General features: G+C 37.6%; 1 long non-coding RNA gene across 3 annotated transcripts; it reads right to left on the bottom strand.

The window, feature by feature from the left end:
* Positions 1-321: 321 nt before the first annotated feature.
* On the bottom strand, positions 322-4,491 carry LOC310896555. Of its 3 annotated transcripts, XR_014581601.1 has the most exons (4): positions 1,857-2,125; positions 1,603-1,758; positions 1,085-1,278; positions 322-698 (listed from the first exon to the last, which is right to left on the bottom strand). It is a non-coding gene; the product is annotated as an uncharacterized lncRNA (long non-coding RNA). The 3 variants fall into 3 exon arrangements; XR_014581602.1 differs by lacking the exon at positions 1,085-1,278 and having other exon boundaries at positions 1,857-2,109; XR_014581600.1 differs by lacking the exons at positions 1,085-1,278; positions 1,603-1,758 and having other exon boundaries at positions 1,857-4,491.
* Between the last annotated feature and the right edge of the window lie 552 nt (positions 4,492-5,043).

The raw sequence follows: 5,043 nt of genomic DNA, 5'->3' as shown, positions 1-5,043 counted from the left end.
TTAATGAGCTCAGGAAAGATTAAAGCCCTAATTAAACACATATTTTATTTCGGTATTTAGAGTTTTGTTTTGTTTTTTAAACTGCATCCTTTTAATGTAAAACTGACATTCTGGCATTGCTTGTATGCCCAGAAGAATTAGATAATCAACAACTGTTTATAATAAGAGTGTGCCAGAACAGCATATGAAGTTCAATAAAGAGGGTTTGTTTTCCTTCACTCATTTAGGAGAGATCAGATTTTCTTCTGTGTTTGGGGCTTTATTCTGCAAGTTAGTCTCAGGACTGCAAATCTACTGTGGTTCAAATGCATTTGTCTGAACTGTAGGCAAAGCTAGGAGATGTGCCAGAAGTTAACAGACACAGATTTAAAATACAAAAATACTAAAATTAAAAGTTCCTAATCTAGCCAGGATAGTGACACCGAATGCAGACAACTGTATTTAAAATAATCACAAAGCTAGGACTCAGCTCTCCTAATTCCAAATGTCTATGGTGTTGGTGCCAACATGTGGGTATTTTAGATCCCATTTCAGTCTAAGATTGAAACAATTCAGTCAATAAAGGGTGAAGAGTGAAATGATGAATCCTGAAGGAAACATGTACATTCAAACAGCTGAACCGCTCTCCAAAAGTTGCCAAATGTCTTGCCTTGATCTTCACTGCTGGGAGTGGGGGTACTCAGCACACATGGAAACACCTGTAGGTGATTAAATTTATGGTGTTAGAAACTGACACCCTCCATGCAGAACTGCTGCTCGAAATAAAGGGAGACTGTAGTAAATATCAGAGATATAAATGCATATTCCTCTGGCTGGTGGAGTTAGCTGAAGTTCATCCTACTCTTCCTGTCCCAAATACCACCATATTCTAGTCTCACGTGGGTGGAATAGACAGCATCCAAGATTCATGGCATATTTATATTGATAAAATCATTTATAATTGGGTTATATCCATGGAAAATAAAGGTTGTCTGTAAATAAATATTTCACTTCTGTTCCTTCTCTGTTGGTTTTGTTGTCATTAAAAAAAGAAAAAAAAAACCACCATGGTTTATGCTTATGATGTATAAAGGGCGATACTTGCCATCATGAAACTCTGATGTTTTCTAAATCTCTGCAAGATTTAGTTGGGTGGTGTTCTGAAGCAATCTGACCTTACACAGAAAATCGGCAGACACCACTCATAGCAGAGAGAGGCTGAGGTTTCTTGACAGTGCTGTGAGCAGTAACAGGGGATGAACCATGATGACCAAAGTGATCTCTTCTGATTATATTATCCTAAATAAGAGCTGATGTTAATAACAGACCCTTGGGGGTGAACTGCTACTGTTTATTTTGCATATTATTCCTACTGTTGTGGTGGATAACCAAGAAGAGCTAAGAAGAGCTCCTTTATGCTCCATGCTATGTGTAAAATCAATAAAATAACCATAACTTCCCCCAAAGACTTTACAACTTACAAAGTTTTGACTCTTATTATCCTATTTCACAGTGGATGACCTGCTTTCAATAAAACAACAACAAAACATACAATCTTCCTATAAAAGAAACAGAACACAGCATAAATATTTAAAATAACTTAAATGCTTGGAAATTATCTACCTTGCAATTCAAATGCAGTAGCTGCTAGGAATTTCCAGATAGATGGCAAAACCCCACTTTTTCACAACCACCGAATTATTATGAAAGCCAACAAATTTTATCCCCTTATGGAAATATACAGCAGAGCTTCATGATGACAAGTATTTCTTTGATAAACTAAAAACCAAGAAAATTATTTTTATTAAAATTTAAAAACTATTTTTCTTCCAAATTAATGCATATTGCTGACCCCTTTATCACTAATAATATTTCACCTTAAACCTCTCTGCTGAACTGTCACATAGAAAAAAAATGAGAAACATCTTCATCAATTAGGAGCCAAAGGTTAAAAGCCATCAGAAATATTTTAGACTGCTGCTGGTGGGAGCACCTTTGTTGCTGAATTGCTAGACAAGCTACCACAGAGCAGCAGTCCAGGCACTACTGTTATCTGTAAAACACCCAAAACAGCTAAGATGCAGATCATCAGGTATAAATCAGGATAGTTCAGCTGACTTCAATGCTGTTATAGGTGACTCACACCAGCTGAGTACCCACAGCCTTATACCTGATAATAAGGGTCTGTGTCTGATCTTGTTGACTTAACTGTAAATCCAGCCTAATTCAGTAGGTTTAAATCTAAATTAACTCTGTGTAAAATGAGATTTATGCTTGGCAATAGCTAAGGGATTTTCTTTGTGTTCCAGTTGAGCTTGATTTGTCCACAATGCCTGTGTTTCTTGAGATATTAGTGGAAAAAAAAAAGTGAAGGGATTTTTTGCTGTTCTTAACTGCATCCACTAATGATAACTGCTGTGCTGAGATGTGCCAGGACTAAGGGATAAAACTTCTGTAATGTAACATAACTGTTATTTTTAATCTGCTTAGTATTTGTGGTTTATTCCTGTTGCTACAGGCCAGGGTCTAGAATGCGTAGGTTTTGCTTTGTACTGTATTTCCTTAATGGGAGCCTCCTTCTCCAGCATCCAAGTTAATTATTTCATCTGAATAATTCTAATAAGTCCATAAATAGGTGCAACGTTGAATGGAAACTCGCTTGACAGCTGATATTTTGACTATCATTACACTGAGAATGCTATTTATACATGAAGATAAACTGTCCATATATCAGTCTTTCCATCCATACTCCAGCCTTTTCCTAGCCGAAGAAATGCAGTTTTCGGAGCGAAACATGAGGATGGTCAAAAGTTCAAATGGTCATGACATCATTTAGTAAGGTTGAAAGGTATTGGTAATGCTGGCAGTCAAGAAAACAAATTTTAACTAAAATTCTTTGCTATTTCTTCCCCTTCAAGTAGAACCTGCAGTCTGTTAGCTGTCAACTCCCCTGCAAGATCCTACAGAAGAGGTTCAGAGAGTCTAAAATAACCAAGTGTTCATTTAATATGTCTCTCCGTGGCTACTGAGCCCAGTGTTACCCTGTGGCAAAGCTTAGCATAGAAGCATGCGTGCTTGGATGGATGTATGTGAAAGAAATGGAAGAGGCAGAAGGGTCAAGTCAGAGAACAACACAGTGAAAAGGACAGAGGAATGTAGGCGCTATAGGAAAATGTGGAATTTGCTTTGGTGGTGCCCACAAATGAATGAAACATCAAACTGAAGAGTAGAAGCCCTAGACTCTGTTCTGTGTTTTCCTAGCTGCTGGAGGACACCATGCAAATTCTGTCTCAGTTTCTTCATCTGGTAACTGAAGGTAATGATAGTTTGTGGTTGTTGTTGTTGTTTTCCATAAAGTGACTTTGAAGAACTACAGGTGAAAATTCGTACTATTCTCATTAGTCAACTATGAGAGGACTCTGCTTAAGCCTAAGACATGAATCATGTCCCAAGGCACAAAGAGAGATGAACAAGACATTTGCCTTGGTTCTTTGACTGCTTGCATCCTGGAACTTAATAAACTTATTCTACCCAAGCTATTTATTTCAGCTGAAAAGATGGAGATATTTTTCTAGGTAGAATACAACAGTTATAGCATGATACTCTTTGCAGTACCTGAATTCACTCCAGCAGAGCTGTAGGCTTTGTACTGTATGGACAGATTCCCGTGGGATACAGATCAGAATTAGTTTGAGTGTGGCACTTTTCTCTGTTTCTGCTTTGCCTTCACTCTCTCTGCACTTTTCTTCTGTTTATACTTAATGGCCCTTTACGAAATGTTTCTCACAGAGTTTGTAAAATACTAAACTTATGGGCACTTGGATTTGTCCAGAAATTTTAGTTGTAAATATTGGTAACTCACAGTATTATTTGTTACAATCTTCATATACCTATCTCTATGCTATTGTTATCAGTAAGTTTTGGGTAATCTCTTTTATTTCCTGAAAAGCTTTTTCATGTCTAATGTTCATTTTAACCAAGTATTTTTGCAAGAAAGGGAAGGTAGGGATAAAAGAGGAGGTATTTAATAAGTAGATTTGTTATAATTTTCTTCTTTAATAAATTAATGGGAAAGTTCCTATTCCCACTGGGGGACTTGGATCAAATTCTTAAACCTGACCTTTCTCTGTATTTAATTTTTCCTTCCTTCCATCACCCCCGCACTAATCCTGGTGGGTGATCCCTCCTTTTGTCATGCTGCCATAGGTTTATGAAATCATCAGACTTGCTCAAAATACTTTTCTCTCCCACCTACCAATAATCTTAAACATTGATAGGATTTCACACAAGCTTTTCCAAGAGATGTCTTCAAATGGTGCTGGATTTCAAACATGCTGTGAAGGCTTTTTCCTGCCTTTCAGAGTGGAACACACTCAATCCATCCTATTTTTATGATGTGCCGTTGTCCCTTTCAAATCCTGCTGAAGGATCTCAATACATAGCACAGCTCCCCTGAATGAGCCTGTTGTCTGAGAGGGAGAGACAATGGGCCTTATTTAATGAGATTAGTTACAATAGGAAAAACAGCTAAAAAAAAAAAAAAGGCAGTTACAGCAATTGGACTGACTGTTAAACCAGTCTTTTATGCAAGTTTGGCACCAGCCATACCTTTTCCTGGACATCTGCCAACATCCTTCACAGTTTAGACTCAGTCGTTGATTTTTTTTTGTTACAATTTCCGCTCGACTTTACAGTTGCATGGCCTATGGTGTAATTCATTTCCGCTGTGAAAATGCTCCAGTATATTAACACTTCTGCCTGCTTGTAACTTGATCAAAGACAATGTATCTGCTTTAATTTACTCTTAGGAGTATTTTTTTTTTTTAAGTAATATAGATTTATTGCGTGCTGTCTCCATTGAAAATGGGAACCTTGTTTTCAGCAGAGAACCAACAGCAATTCCACTTGCAGAATGCTCAGATATACAAGAACAATCCCAAATATAGCTGTCACACATCATAAAAATAACCTGGTGGTCTCTTCTTTGTGGGTCTGGTGGGCAACAAGTTGCCCAGGAGCTAACAATGTGCCCTTGTGGCCAAAAAGGCAAATGGTGTCCTGGGG

Source organism: Anser anser (genome assembly GCF_964211835.1).
Source record: "Anser anser genome assembly, chromosome: 3".
Taxonomy (NCBI): Eukaryota; Metazoa; Chordata; class Aves; order Anseriformes; family Anatidae; genus Anser; species Anser anser.
Note: the sequence above shows the minus strand (reverse complement) of the source record. Positions and strands in the feature narration are given on the sequence as shown.